Source organism: Bubalus bubalis, chromosome 2 (assembly GCF_019923935.1).
Source record: "Bubalus bubalis isolate 160015118507 breed Murrah chromosome 2, NDDB_SH_1, whole genome shotgun sequence".
Classification (NCBI taxonomy): Eukaryota; Metazoa; Chordata; class Mammalia; order Artiodactyla; family Bovidae; genus Bubalus; species Bubalus bubalis.
Genome location: NC_059158.1, coordinates 22,208,871 through 22,225,281, shown reverse-complemented (window position 1 = coordinate 22,225,281; position 16,411 = coordinate 22,208,871). Strand labels below are relative to the sequence as shown.

At 41.1% G+C, this 16,411-nt stretch overlaps 4 non-coding genes across 4 annotated transcripts; 2 read left to right on the top strand and 2 right to left on the bottom strand.

Moving 5' to 3' along the window:
* Positions 1 to 1,177: 1,177 nt before the first annotated feature.
* On the bottom strand, positions 1,178 to 1,249 carry TRNAA-UGC. Its single transcript has one exon. It is a non-coding gene; the product is annotated as a tRNA-Ala (tRNA).
* Positions 1,250 to 5,261: 4,012 nt separating this feature from the next.
* TRNAA-UGC lies at positions 5,262 to 5,333 on the top strand. The gene has a single exon. It is a non-coding gene; the product is annotated as a tRNA-Ala (tRNA).
* A 2,379-nt stretch (positions 5,334 to 7,712) lies between these two features.
* Positions 7,713 to 7,784, bottom strand: TRNAA-AGC. Its single transcript has one exon. It is a non-coding gene; the product is annotated as a tRNA-Ala (tRNA).
* A 3,609-nt stretch (positions 7,785 to 11,393) lies between these two features.
* TRNAS-GCU lies at positions 11,394 to 11,475 on the top strand. The gene has a single exon. It is a non-coding gene; the product is annotated as a tRNA-Ser (tRNA).
* Positions 11,476 to 16,411: the final 4,936 nt, after the last annotated feature.

Sequence of the window (16,411 nt, the reverse complement as noted above, 5' to 3'; positions counted from 1 at the left end):
TCTTGGCAAAACTCTATTAGCTTTTGCCCTGCTTCATTCATAGAACTAAAGAGCCTCTTGATGAAAATGAAAGAAGAGAGTGAAAAAGTTGGCTTAAAACTCAAGGATTCAGAAAACGAAGATCATGGCATCTGGTCCCATCACTTCACGGCAAATAGAAGGGGAAACAGTGGAAACACTGACAGGCTTTTTTTTTGGCGGGGGGGGGGGAGGGGGGCATGTTTGGGGGGGGCTTCAAAATCACTGCAGATGGTGACTGCAGCCATGAAATTAAAAGACTCTTGTTCCTTGGAAGAAAAGTTATGACCAGTCTAGACAGCATATTAAAAAGCAGAGACATTATTTTGCCAACAAAGGTCCATCTAGTCAAAGTTGTGGTTTTTCCAGTAGTCATGTATGGATGTGAGAGTTGGACTATAAAGGAAGCTGAGCACTGAAGAACTGATGCTTTTGAACTGTGGTGTTGAAGGAGACTCTTGAGAGTCCCTTGGACTGCAAGGAGATCCAACCAGTCAATCCTAAAGGAAATCAACCCTGAATATTCATTGGAAGGACTGATGTTGAAGCTGAAACGTCAATACTGATGTGAAGAACTGACTCATTTGAAAAGACCCTGATGATGGGAAAGATTGAAGGCAGGAGGAGAAGGGGATGACAGAGGATGAGATGATTGTATGGCATCACCGACTCCATGGACATGAGTTTGAGCAAGCTCCAGGAGATGGTGATGGACAAGGAAGCCTAGCGTGCTGCAGTCCCACGGGGTCGCAAAGAGTCCGACACGACTGAGCGACTAAACTGAACTGATACCAGTAGTGTACTTTTATGATCTCTTTTAAAATGGAATGAGAAATAAAATGTTTGTTTATGAGCTACTAAGACAGAAGCTCTTGTGACAAAGGTCAAAGAGTTTTTTGGGAAAAAAAGACGGGAGTGGAAACCAACTTAGTCTTTGCCTCAGGCTGATTTGCTCTCTGACCCCTCCCACTTCTCACCTCCTCCAAAAGAGTTATAGAATCAGTCCGATGGGACCTTGGCAATCGAAGCAAGGTACATTTTTTTCAGCAGAGTATCGCTTAAACTTTAAATTGCTCAGAAATATCCAAAACGCGAAGAACGACTTTGTCTGTTTATCCAAAGTGTAAGAACACGACCGAGTAAATACTGAGTAACAGACTGGAGATGCCGGGGATCGAACCCGGGGCCTCATGCATGCAAAGCAGGCGCTCTACCACTGAACTACATCCCCAAACCTGTGAACTTAGTGTGGCCCCCAGGTACTTTTCTTTATGAATATATGCGGTCAACTTTCCACATAAAAAAATGTACGTGTATTTTACGTTGTTGTGCAAGTATTTTAGAGGACTTAAATGTCGGAAAGATGTTTTATGTAAATCAATCTCATTAAAGCCTTCAGATTCTCTTGAATCTGACAAGGCCCGGTTTAAAACAAGCAACTGTAAAATTGGCTTTTACCCCAGCAGGACCATGCATAAAAGTTATTCAGATCAAGGGCCTTTTGGAAAGACTGATATTAAAAAAAAAAAAGAACCATAGATGACTACAGCAAAGCACTGGGACATTTCTTGTTGTAGTACAAAGGAAAAGGAAATAGCAACCCACTACTGGGAAATCCCATGGCCGAGGAGCCTGGAGGGCTACAGTCCATGGGATTGTAAAAGAGTCAGACATGACTTAGTGACTAAATAGCAACAACACAGCAAAGTACAAAGCCAAACTGTAATCTGGGGAAGAACTGTGAGACAGCCACCCTGCAGGCTGCTTTCGATCTCAGGTTCTAGGCGTGGAATTATCCACAGTCAGTATGCATATAAATCTCAGCCTGGTCCAAGAAGGAAAATCCTACTCAGTAGATTGGGTGAGGAAACCTACCTATATCCTATGAAATAAAAAATTGTAAGAAAGATGCTGAAGATTCAAATGTAAATCTAGGCTACAACACTTTAGAAACATTTCATTGTGAGACAGTGGTTCTCAAAGTGTGGTCTTTGGACCAGCAGCAACCATATCTTCTGGGATCTTGCTAAGAATACAAATTCTAAGACTCCACCACAGACCCATGAGTCAGGAACTCTGGGAATGTGGGTCCAGAGTTAATAATCTATGTTAAAAACCCTAGAGGTGATTTTGATGTATGCTAAAGGTTGAGAAGCACTGTTGTGAGGTATTGATGAATGCTTCATTACTGCTGCTGCTGCTAAGTCGCTTCAGTCGTGTCCGACTCTGTGCGACCCCATAGACGGCAGGCCATCAGGCTCCCCCGTCCCTGGGATTCTCCAGGCAAGAACACTGGAGTGGGTTGCCATTTTCTTCTCCAATGCATGAAAGTGAAAGTGAAGTCGCTCAGTCGTGTCCGACTCCTAGCGACCCCATGGACTGCAGCCTACCAGGCTCCTCCGTCCATGGGACTTTCCAGGCAAGAGTACTGGAGTGGGGTGCCATCGCCTTCTCCGGCTTCATTACTATACTATGACAATAACACAGTAGTAAGGTGTTTCCAACATTTAAAGATAAAATAGATCCACAAAGGTCATGTAACTTTTCTGTACTGTTAAACTTCATTGTAATAAAATGAGAGAAAAAATTTGAAAACATTTACAGATAAAACAATTTAACATATTAGGCATGAATTTTTATAGCTAGATGCTAAATGTTTAAATGTGTATGGGGTATCTAAATTTTTTAACTTAGCTTCTTATATATTATGAAAATAGTATGTGAATATCCTGAAGTATTAATTTTTAAAAATGAATGAGTTGTATACTAATTACAAACAGCAGAAAATTTCTCTTGATATTTGAAAGCCTCTGAACATTAAAGAATATAGCCACTAGCTATAGGAAGAGGAGAGAGAAAGTTAAGATGAGTAAGAATAGGTTAAGAAAAGCAAAAAGCCTAAATAAAACACATCTACAGGTAAAGACTATTTTGCAATGGGACACAACTGGACACACCAGAGATTGAACCCAAATCTCATGCGTGAGAACAAGCTCTACTACCAATCGAAACAAGGGACAAAGGAAAGAAATAAGGAAGGGACCGCAACAACACTTCTTCACTCAACTATTCAGCCTCCAATAGATCAGAAACAAGGGACAAGGTCTAAATCACTCAGTTTTTGACCAAAATTACAAAGAATTCCTCTTTTGTGGGGAGTAATTGGAATCCCTGATACTCATCACAAACTGGATTCAAAAGCACAAAGGTTAGCACCTTCTGAGCTGGTCAATGCAGTCCGCAGGTGGAACCCTTCAGGCATTTCGACCTGGCACTGCTCAAGTCTGGGAGGATGGTCCTCTAAGAATTTGGGAACATTGACTGTTAGGCAATAGTGTAATAGTTACCACATCTGAGGCTTGTTCCTTATTGCAATTCACTGGAAAAATCACTCTACCACTAAAAATGGCCTGGCACCACCATTCTCCAAGGAGTGGAATAAGAGCCACAAGTGTGTCCATTCTTTCCATACTGGGGCCCTGACACACTTCCTGAGTTACCCAACACACAATTTCCTCAGTGCTTGCCTGGGTGGGAAGTGGATCATTTGCACGCCTGCTGCCTCTTTGAATGTGGCAGCCGGTGTATCAGTCTCCCTTTTTGGAATCGAAACTTGATTATGGCAAAATCTTATGGATGCAAATTTTTCAAATGTACAAGGTGAACACATTGCTTGGGACCTTCCCAAGGTCTTGGAAAGTGTAGGTTATCCTACCCTCCCTTCTTGCCAACACAGCTGGACCCAGAGGAATTTGGGGAAGAGGTAGGGCACTATCACTGCACTGGGTATTTCCCAGATTTCCAGTGCTCCAGAGGCCCCGGGAACACCTTGACTGGGACAGAACAAGACTTGTTCCAATGGTAGCCAAGCGGCCTCCGTGGGGAGGTAAACCAGGTGAAGCCGAGGAACCTGCAACAAGAGGAAAGAGTGGGATGGAAGCTGAGGAATTGTGCCCATGCCCTGCACAGTAGTCAAGGCAGGAAAGAGCAGGGTTGAGAGGCAGGAGGGATACAGTTGGAGATGTGACCTAGCTCCAAATGCTAGGAGTAACACCAGAAAGTCAATGGAGCAACCTAAGCTGATTCGTAGACAGGCCTGGCAAGGAATGTTCGTCTGCCTAATATGCGCTCTGAATGCTGAAAGTAAACCTCTGAAAGAGAGCAAGAACTATGTTTTTGTTGGTGAAAACAGGAGGACAGATTTTGGCAGGTGTGACTGTGAACAATTCTGAAAAATGCTCAACGATTTGCTCCAACAAGCACAGTGACCATCTGCACCAGAGAGAGGCAGTTCTGAAGCTTGGAAGTCCACAATGTTAGCTCTAACCCATCCAGTCTCCAGCAGAATTATCAAATACCCTGTGTCAGCACCTTGTCCACTATCCATATCTCAGTGTCACTGAGAGGCTGGGGCTGTCCCATCCATTGACAAACTGGATCTCATTTTTCTGTGGCTGTTTGCCAAGGGTAAATTCAATAAAACCAGCTAATGCATCTCAGACCTGCAACTCTTGCCTTAGGCCTGTTGGCCAACATAGTCCCACCACAAGCCTGAGCAAATTGCTGCTGGGCACTTTGGGCTTCATACTCCACTAGCGCCTAGAACTATGGTGGAAGTGTGAGAACAGCCACTTATCCTGCAAGGCCAAATTGATCCTCAAGTACAACTCTTGGCCAAGTCTTGTCTTTGAAGACTCCTGAAGCCATCAATTTCTGGCCAAGAATGTGGTATACTTTGTGTCTGCCACTATAGTTACATAAGCATTTCCTTGCCAGAGGACTTGTCATACTGAAATCATTTGTATATATATTTGTGAATCCTCCTCTCCCACACACACTTCAATGGAAGATTCTCTGTTCTGTAACATACATCCTGAACAGAACATGCCTGTAATTTATTTCTCACAGCTCTTTATTGAGTGGCCGCTATCTGCAAGGCTCTATGCTAAGGGCTTGATACAGAGTTACGAGAGAAAACAGTACAGGCTCTGCCCTATTGAAGCTATCTTGCTAGAGAAGGAAACATCTAGTCAAATAACAAATCTACGTGATTAGTCGTGATAAATTCTAAGAATATTAAGGGGAAAGTACAGGGAATTTATGGATGGTATTATTTAATAAGTATTTAGTAAATCTACCTGATTATGTTTCTACGAGTGTAGGTTGAAGGAGCGCACAGAACGTCTAGCCATAAACCGTATTCACTATTGGTCAACAACGGAAAAAATTCCCTTTTCAGTTGTGGGGATGTAGCTCAGTGGTAGAGCGCATGCTTTGCATGTATGAGGCCCCGGGTTCGATCCCCGGCATCTCCACTTTAGCTGAACTACGGTTTCAGCTGACTTCTCACTGTTTAATCCTTGTAAGGATTAATATTGAAGCATACATAATGGAATCTTTTAAAGTTAAGTGTATTGAGTTATGGGGAAAGTATTCCTCAAAGCCCCTCCACCCCTGCTTAATAAGGATTGTAGCTCCAATATATCAAGAAAAGTTGCTTTTAAATAATATATACCATACGAAAGACATTAGCACAGGCAGAGTGAATTCTCAAGGGAGGTTAGAACATTTCTTCAATTATGGAAGCTGGTTTTGAAGGGAAAAAAGCTACATTCATAAACTAGTCTTCCATATTTGCTCCACTCTAGTTGTCCTATTAGTAGACCAAAAGTCATTGTTACGTTTTTATGACGTATTTTTTTTTATTCCACTCTTTCATAGTGATTACTGACATGAACAAATTTTATAAGAAACAATAACAATACAAACCTTCTGTCTTCCCTATTAAGAAAATTGTATGTATATCATCAGGTTTTACACTTTAAATATATTTTACAACTTTACAATTTGTAATTGTATAATTACAATTTTGTCAATTATACCTCAATGAAGCTGAAAGAAAACTATACTTGACAGTGATTTTCAAGAAACAGAAGCCATATATAACCAAAACTAATATCGTGTTTTATGCTAATTATCTCAATTAAAACTTTTTAAAAAAGAAATACAAGCCATTCTTTGATGAAAATAAAAATTAAAATGTATTTCATATAAAATATAAAGCATAAATATATATTGAGAACTAAATTTTTAACTTTCAATTTTGGACCTTTTTTTTTTACAAATAAATAATACAAATATTTATTAGAGAAAGAGGCATATGATGTGTACTGGTCTCACTTTTAGTGATGAGAAATTGATCATTGATTTCAGGTATGTCAGCCTGTTTCATGCATTCTAGAGCTCCCCCATCCAATTTTACCTCATCGTTGTAGCAGCCATTGCTGATTGTGACCTAGATACATTAAAGCAGTATCAGTTGCAAAATGTTGAATCTAATTTTATAATTCCTTCTGCATGTATTAGCAGTGATTATTCTACAGAGAAAAAGTTTACCTCATCAACCGTATGCTTATCTTGAAGTACCCTCCAGATAAGAGAGGTGGTATAAATACTTGATTCTTTTCCTTCATTTGTCAGCTTTCAAAACAATGAATCAATAACCAAAATCCTCCAAAGCCTGCATCTAGGAACACTAGTATGTGTATTAATTTTGCAACCAGGTTCTTTACTAAATTGTCCATTTGTAGTAGCTTTTCTGTTTTGAGGAGTTGTTTTTAGGTATATCATCCTAACAGAGAGCTTTATCCCCTCCTATCTACTAGTTACTCCTCTAATTACTGTTTTATGCTAAATGCCTTGATTAGTACCTCCATTACAACATTAAAATAGTAAAGACAGTAGATATCTTTGTCATGAAAGACTTAAATCTATGTGACCACAAATATACCTGAAAGGACTTAAACTGGTGATACAGATCATAAAAACTTACTAAAAAATATTGTATGGAATTATTTTCAAGAATAAAAACTAATTCCTATAAATTAACACGTTTAAAAGGGACAACTGATTTTTTTTTTTTTTTTGCCTCTCTTATATTCAGCCAGTATTTCAGACTAGGTCTGGTCTAAGCAAATCAGCTCTGATTATTAGGTTGTTTAAGACACACAGTGGGATATTTGTGTTGTGAAAGTAGAAGTGAAATAAATTTCACTCAAATTTATTTCTGAAATGAGCCCATGTCATTTATTTTGATTGAAATTTTTTCGACAGGAGATATTTAGATGCTTGACCTCTCACACGCTCAAGCTTAGCAAAGTGGCAATGGTCTGAATTCATTGAAGCAGCCAGTCTCCATTCAATCTGTCATTCAGTTTAGGCTGGGAAGGCACCACATAGGATGACAGACAACACTTTATTGTTTCCCTATGCATAGAACCCTGCAGTTATAACTGAGGACCACTGCTTCCACATCAAGTGATTCAAGAGAAGAAAGAAAGCAGGGGGTAGTCAGATGCTCATTAGGAAGAAATAAATGATATTTTTCTACTATTCCACCTCCAGTGTGTATTTTGCTCTAAGAACGCTTCAGAATTCAGGAGAAAGTGAATGAAAGTGAGAGTCTCTTGTTGATCTTTCTGCTTTCTTCTTTTCTGCTTTTAACTTGAACTCCAAATAAATTAGGCCAATTATCTTTCAAAAACTCTTGGACATTCCTGGTGGTGGTAGTAGCACTCTCGGGGCAGAAACTGGATACCACATAGGCAGTACAGATAGAAAACTGAATGAAGACACCCGGTTTCGAGACGAAAGGAAAAGCGGCTTGATTACAAACACATTCCGCTCAAAACTGGTGGAGGTGCCGGGGATTGAACCCGGGACCTCGTACATGCTAAGCACGCGCTCTACCACTGAGCTACACCCCCAGCTGCGAGCAGTTTTCCTTGGATTCCTTTCGTGATTTATAATCATAATTCCTTTGCTTCTCAAAGATTTAGTAAATTGCCTAGGAAATGCCCATTTGCGAAATCGACGCGCAGCGGCCTCAGACGAAAACAACAGAATGAAATTCTAAAGGAAGGAGGCTGAAAAGAGACTATCTGTTATCTCTTACTCTCCAACCTCCATTCCTGCCCTTTCCTCCTGTAAGGCTTCAGGAGACCGAAGCAGGTAGCTGGGCAGCTGGGGTACCCGCTGAGGAGGTGGCGTTGGGAAGGGAGCAGAGGTGGAGTCAAAGCGGATCCGCGCCAGCACCACCTTCCTTGGAACAAAGACCCTCAAATCATCCGCGTTTCCGGAAGCCAAATATATATATATATATATCCATCCCCTGCGTTTCGTGGTGATGGCAGGCAACATCCCAGAGAGCTCACGGTGTCCTGGACGGATCGCTTAGGACTAATTGGAAGCATGAGCTTGGGTGCCTGGCATCACGTAGGCGCCCAGGTCATCCAAAGGAGCAACATTTACCTCGTGCAAATCTCTGGCGTCCTCCTGCTTTGCCGAGCTTGGCCGAGGGTAGGCTGGGCTGGGCTGTTGCTTAGAACAAAAGGTAAGCAGGCAAGGCAGGACTGGCTTCTGTTTATCTGCGACCAGCCCTTTAGGAATCAGGGAGCTATCAAGAATTATTAGTACCTCAGATGATTTAGGAAAGGGGGGAGTCTCCTATATCTTAAAGAGTGAGCCCGGCCCCAATTCACAGCCTTCGATTTCTCGCGCACGTCCAGCGCAGTTTCTCTCCCTCTGAAACAATTTCAAACTAATTAAAAATTTGAAAAAAAAAAGAAACAATACCCCCCAAATAACCATATACCTTTTATCTAGAATTAGTGACTGTTACTATTTTACCCCATTTGATTTATCATTTGCTTCCTCTCTCTCCCATTTGAAAGTAAGCTGTAATACATCTTTGAAACAAAACAAGACCCTATAGCCTTTGTCCCCTATGTCCTCGCCTGCCTTTTGTCTGTGGAAAATCTTTAGCCAAAGAGTAAGTTTAGAGAAGTGAAAAAAAAAGCAGAAACAAAGGAAAAGAGTCCAACAAGACTAAATAATAATTATCAGGAGCCTGGTAGGCTGCAGTCCATGGGGTCGCTAGAGTTGGACACGACTGAGCAACTTCACTTTCACTTTTCACTTTCATGCATTGGAGAAGGAAATGGCAACCCACTCCAGTGTTCTTGCCTGGAGAATCCCAGGGACGGGGAAGCCTGGTGGGCTGCCGTCTATGGGGTTGCACAGAGTCGGACACGACTGAAGCGACTTAGCAGCAGCAGCAGTAGCAGTCATTAAAAGGACCTTAATCCCTGGGTCAGGAAGATCCCGGGGAGAAGGGAATGGCAAACTACCCCAGTATTTTTGCCTGGAGAATTCCATGGACAGAGGAGCCTGGAAGGTTACAGTCCATGAGGTCACAAAGAGTCAGACAAGACTGAGCAACTGCACTCCTAGTTTCCTCTCAAGGGCTATAGATAATATTCTGAGCCATATCCTGTGAGCTGTAGATACTGAAACCCCCAACAGGTGGAGAGGTTAACTACATGATGACCAGACTACAGTCATGACATAAGCTTCCAGAGTTCCTAGAATTGGCTTCAAGGAAACGGGAACAAACTGGCCCTGGAACTAAACATGAGCTGTACTTAAAACAATTAAGATGATGCTGATCAAACCACTGATGACCAATTCCAAGATGACTGTCAGAGCTGACTGTGCTGCTTCTGCATGTAGCCCCTTCCCTCTGTCTATAAAACCTCTTGCCCACTGGTTGTGAGTGGTGAGGAGTTGGCCTTTGGGCAGGAGACCGTAACCCTACTCTTTGCTGGCGTTCAAAACTTTCCTTTCCTCCAACCTTGCCTCTTTATTGGCTTTTGCATGGGGAGCAGGTTAGGGTGATTAGTCATAGAGCTCTAGTTGTGGGAGTCTTACCTAGAGTGGCTGAGAGCTGGAGACTTTGAGAGCACGAATTACAGAAAGCTGGCCTGGATCAGCTGCTGCTGCTGCTGCTAAGTCGCTTCAGTAGTGTCCGACTCTGTGCAACCCCATAGACGGCAGCCAACCAGACTTCCCGTCCCTGGGATTCTCCAGGCAAGAACACTGGAGTGAGTTGCCATTTCCTCCTCCAATGCATGAAAGTGAAAAGTGAAAGTGAAGTCGCTCAGTCGTGTCCGACTTCTAGCGACCCCATGGACTGCAGCCTACCAGGCTCCTCCGTCCATGGGATTTTCCAGGCAAGAGTACTGGAGTGGAGTCCATTGCCTTCTTCACCTGGATCAGCAGAGGAGAGGTTATCCTGAAACCAGGTAGCAACAGAAATACAACTGTGGGCGTGAATATTTAGTACCAGAAGAGCAGAGAGGTGGAGGAACTGAAACTGACCTTCTCCTTAAGGGCCAAAACCTGTAGTAAGACAGAATTTGTTCAGAGTATGTTGTATGTTGAAGATTCTATGAAATTCAGTAAAGGAGCATAAGAAGGAAAATAAAGCATAACTCTTGCCATAAGTTAAGATCCAAAGCAGAGATTTCATGAGAAGGAAGAGCTACAGCATTTTGGCATGTGAGAGTCTTTTCAAATTTATCTCCAAAATTCTGCACTAAATATAGAAAAGAAGTTGAACCCTAATGAGTGGAAGCCTTTCTTGATACTTGGTTTATTTGAAGTTGTCAAGTTCAACTTCCTCCTGCCGGAGAAAGAGGAGAATTGTGGAGATGAGACAGAGATAGTGGATATGAAACTGGTGAAGTGGCCTGCCCAAGGCCACATGGTGAGTGGGACAGAACCACAACCAGTAGGCAGGCATCCTGGCTCCTACAGCAGCAAGGATTTCCCTTCCTGGCCCTTCTCCGAGTTTGTGGCAGCCGCGGTAAATCAATCGCACACTCTGAGACTCCAATCTACTCTATAACCAAAACGGCCCAGCAAGACGCTTGCGTTTTTCTACTTTTGTCCAACCACCTTTTCACTGGTTGCTGTATGTCACAGATTGATGAATGCCAAGCCCCAGAGAAGGTAACAAGGCAGAAATGAAGGCGACTTTTTATCAGTCCCGTATATTTCAGAAGCAAACATAAGAATCACAGAGACAAACTTTATTGTTTCTAGTTCTTTTCCAGAAAACAGGTATCCTGGGACATGTTCTAATCAGGATGAAGGTAAATCGGCCCTTCGACTGCCGAGTGCAGCGGCCGAGGGACCCTAGTCTCTGGGAGAAAACATGGCAGATGACTGGAGCCATGACAACAAATCAGGGTTGAAATCCTGGCTATGTTCATTTATTCATGTGTTCAACAAGGATCTAGGTGTTTAAGCACCGAAGTGTACTGGTTTTACCTGGTCATTTTGTATATGCCAAGTAACTGGACCATTCTAAGCGTCATTTTCAGTTTTATGGTTGCTGTGAAATGTTTCTTAAAAATCTGATCACAAGAGTCGATTCAGGATTAAACCAAGAGAGAAAAAAAAAAGGCAATTTGATACAGTGCTCCAGAGTAGAACTGCAATGATGAAGGCATGATTTTACTCTGTTATCAGTAGACGAGGTGGCCGAGTGGTTAAGGCGATGGACTGCTAATCCATTGTGCTCTGCACGCGTGGGTTCGAATCCCACCCTCGTCGTGAGGCTCTCTTTGGACTTCTTTGGTCCCTTCAGAACAACTGCTGTGTGAGAACAGTGTTAGTAAGTAGCTTTCTAGTTGCCATGTGAATGGTGTTTGTCATCATCTGAAATGGAACTTCCTCAAGGGACCTTTTTGAGGAAGAGTAGCTAACTGAGGAATATAGAAAAACATTGCCTAAAATCATCCACAAAAGTATACACAATAAATTATTATATGTTGTACTTGTAGGAAATTTTCAGCCTATTTTTAGCTGTACTGCAATATTTCACAAAGTTTGCTAATTTTAACTGTCTCCCTCTCCAATAGACTACTTAACCATTACTAAGGATCTCTTGCTTTAATGAAGAGAGTATGCACCTGCTTAGAGACAAAACTGAAAATACATCCAGTAGAATATTTCCTGTTAGATCCAAGGATTCCTCCATTAGCAAAACAGAGAAGAAAGTCAGTATTGTGTAGCTTCTCTTGTGATCTCCATCTCCATCTTGTCAGAACTTTGGGGGAAAGTATTTTTATACATATATTAAAATATTATATTATTTTATAAAATCATTTTATTTAATTTTTATATATGAAATACAGTTTAACTTAGAATTATTAAAATATTTTAAATATACAAGTATACATATATGTAAACCTATACAGCAAAATTATGCATTCATTCTTATTTTCCAACCACCTAATTACATTCCCCACAAATAGCCATTTTATCTCTTCCAGAATCATATTAAGCATATATGAACATATACCACATGAAATAAATATAGCTTTTTATCTCAGATAACACAAATGATAACATACTATGCACACTAGTCTGTGCCTTTCCTCTTTCCCTTAATCAATATATCTTGGAGAGGTTTCCATATCATCACAAAAAGTAACAGTTTATTCTTTTCCAAGGATGTATGATATTTCAACATATGGGTTACTGTATATTACTTAACCAGACCTCTATTGGACATTTAGGTTCCCCATCCCCATCTTTTGTTTTTATAAGCTGTGCTAAAATGAATAACTTTGTACATTTATATATAATAATATATAATATTATATATAGATATTTATATTATTCTTATACATGTAAAATTGTGTGTATTTGTAACACTGTAAGATTAAATTTTTAAAAAGGCATTTGCTATGCCCTAGCATATATGCTTTTGAAATATTTACACATACTTCCAAATTGCTCTGTAAAGGAATTTTATTAATCTACACTCCAGACAGTAATGACTGAGGTCCTTGCTGCCCTCACCCTCCCCAATATGCTATGTTGCCAACTTTGGTTTCTCTGTCATTTTAGTAGGTGGAAGTGATATTGCAGTGTAATTTAATTTTCATTTCTCTCATTACAACAAAATATTTGTTACACTTGTAAAAATAGAATATTCCTTGCTTTAATTAATTTGAATTTTGATTTTTTTAAAGGTGAGAACAATTTGAAGTATGATTTCTAGGCTGCTTCAAGTGTGTGTAGCGAATGAAGAATTCTGGGCTTCACTCTTGACCTATTAAATTATGATGTCAGGGAATGTGCTCTAGAATCTGTAATTTAATAAAGCACCCAGATGTTTCTCATGTTGATCTTAAAGCCTTGTATCTGGTTGAGGTATATATGTATTACATTTAATCAGCCAGAATTCTCTTTATTTCTGTAAATATTCAGCCGAGGAAAGCTGCTCCTGCCATCAGGGTTCCAAGTCACATTCTCATATCTTGGAAAAATTAAAAATTTTGTTTCATATCCTCAGGAAATTGGCTATCTTTAATCTATTCAGTCCTCTACAATGGACACATTCTCTATGTTGATCGTATTTTCAAATCCTGAATTAAATCTTTTTTCTGAAAAAGCAATTTTCCTAGGATATGTCTATAAGTTCTCTGAGGCAACTGTCAAAGAAAAATTGCACTAGATGAAGTTAAGGAAGGAAGGAAGATGGGCAAGGAAGACTTTATTTAAGACTGTTGCAGTAGGGAAGATTGAACTCAATCTAAAATACAAGAGAGCAGCTGAGGATTTATAGCCAAAGGGGCAGAGTAAGGAGTCATTAGATGGAAATTACTAAAAAGAATTTGATTAAATATCAAGAGTGGAGAAGGGGAGCTTGATTGGATATCAAGGATGCTGAGGGGGATTCTAGATAAACTGGCTAAGCAAGATTCTTGCCCAAATGCTGGGAAGGCCAAGGATGGTTTGTAAGAGGACTCAGAGAAGCTTGACACAATTTTGGTCAAGTAGGTAGTTCTTGTTAATATCCACAAGGATTCCTTCAGCTTCCTGAAGGGATGGGAGACCAACAGCAGGTAAGATTCCCACAGAAGTATTCATGTGTTCTCCCAGTCTCTGGTGTATCTGTTACTGATTCTGCCTCCCTATAGAAGTTGTTAATTGGCTTTCTCTTGAGTCCTGGGTCCTCCAGCCAGGTATTTTTCATTACTTGTAATTTACAGACTTTGAATAACATGTGAGTTACTGAATTTGAGCTACAACAAATGAGTCCTTGATGCTAGATATGACCATAATGATTACATCATTAAATTCTCTGTCAGTGTTTGAGATGAAGTGGTTCTCCCTTTTGTTATGTCATTTCCAGGAAGGTGTCTATTTGGGTTTCTATGTCACTGCTGTAGATATCTGAGAACCACAGGCTAGAAATGGGAGAGGCTGGAGGGGCTGCAGTTAGAAACTTCCTACATGGGGAAGGCCATTAGGTCAATTCAGAAGAGAGAGAATATTTTAGGGGGGTACTTTTGATCATATTAGCATCAACAAGGTGGAAAGAAAACAGGAGCATGCCTGCTAAGGCACCACCCCAAGCAGAAATGTTATTTCCCCCTGTAATTAGCATCATCACAGATCATATACGTGGAGGTACACTCAAGTGTCCATAGTGGGAACCAAAAGAATCTGTTTTCATAAACTTAGTAATCTTAATTTGTTACAGAGTCTTGCATCAGTTCAGTTCAGTCGCTCAGTCTTGTCTGACTCTTTGCGACCCCATGAATTGTAGCACGCCAGGCCTCCCTGTCCATCACCAACTCCTGGAGTTCACTTAGACTCACGTCCATCGAGTCAGTGATGCCATCCAGCCATCTCATCGTCTGTCATCCCCTTCTCCTCCTGCCCCCAATCCCTCCCAGCATCAGAGTCTTTTCCAATGAGTCATCTCTTCGCATGAGGTGGCCAAAGTACTGGAGTTTCAGCTTTAGCATCATTCCTTCCAAAGAAATCTCAAGGCTGATCTCCTTCAGAATGGACTGGTTGGATCTCCTTGCAGTCCAAGGGACTCTCAAGAGTCTTCTCCAACACCACAGTTCAAAAGCATCAATTCTTCGGCGTTCAGCTTTCTTCACAGTCCAACTCTCACATCCATACATGACCACAGGAAAAACCATAGCCTTGACTAGACGGACCTTTGTTGGCAAAGTAATGTCTCTGCTTTTCAATATGCTATCTAGGTTGGTCGTAAGTTTCCTTCCAAGGAGTAAGCATCTTTTAATTTCATGGCTGCAATCACCATCTGCAGTGATTTTGGAGCCCAGAAAAATAAAGTCTGACACTGTTTCCACTGTTTCCCCATTTATTTCCCATGAAGTGGTGGGACCAGATGCCATGATCTTCGTTTTCTGAATGTTGAGTTTTAAGCCAACTTTTTCACTCTCCTCTTTCACCTTCATCAAGAGGCTTTTGAGTTCCTCTTCACTTTCTGCCATAAGGGTGGTGTCATCTGCATATCTGAGGTTATTGATATTTCTCCCGGCAATCTTGATTCCAGCTTGTGTTTCTTCCAGCCCAGCATTTCTCATGATGTACTCTGCATAGAGTCTTGCATAAGCAACAGTAATTCATAATGAGTCAATGAAATATTTATAGTTCAGTGAGTTATTGTAATTGGTGAGAGTAGGACTTGATTTAAATTTTTTGTTACATATTGTTGTTCAGGTACTCAGTCATGTCTGACTCTTTGTGACCCCGTAGACTGCAGCATGCTGTGCAATCCAGCATGCAGGATTCTCTGTCCACCATCTCCTGGAGCTTGCTTAAACTCATGTGCTTTGAGTTGATGATGCCGTCCAACCATCTTGTCCTCTGTCGTCCCCTTCTCCTCTTGGCTTCAATCTTTCCCAGCATTAGGGCCTTTTCTAATGAGTCAGATCTTTGCATCAGGTGGCCAAAGTATTGGAGTTTCAGCTTCAGCATCAGTCCTTCCAATCAATGTTCAGGATTGATTTCCTTTAGGATTGACTGATTTGATCTCCTTGCAGTCCAAGGGACTCTCAAGAGAATTCTCCAATACCATAGTTCAAAAGCCTCAATTCTTCAGCGCTCAGCCTTCTTTATGGTCCAACTTTCACATCCATACATGACTACTGGAAAAACCACAGCTTTGACTAGATGGGCCTTTGTTGGCAAAGTAATGCCTCTGCTTTTTAACAGGCTGTCTATGTTGGTCATAGCTTTTCTTCCAAGGGGCGTTTTTTAATTTCATGGCTTCAGTCACTATCTGCAGTGATTTTGGAGCACAAGAAAATAAAGTCTGTCATTGTTTCCACTGTTTCCCCATCTTAAGATTTTGAGCATTGCTAGCGTGTGAAATGAGTGCAATTGTGCGGTAGTTTGCAACGTATGAGAACAGTAAAATGTCTCAGAAGGAACCTGAGAATAGATCACTGGATTTAAGGGTTGCTTCTTATGACATAGACGAGGTTAATTTCTATAGAACATAGACACCTGTCTTCTCCTAATTTAGTTCTGGCCCAGCTGAAGGAAATCTTTCTTCCCACATGCCCACCTTTCTCTAACTGCACAGTGTCTTCCCAGAGCTAACCGGACTTTCCAAGTTTGATTAGCTTTATCTCCAACTTGATTCCGGTCTACACACGGAGTACTTTTACAGGGGGACATTTCTTGTCCCTGAGCCTCTGCTCGGGGAAAC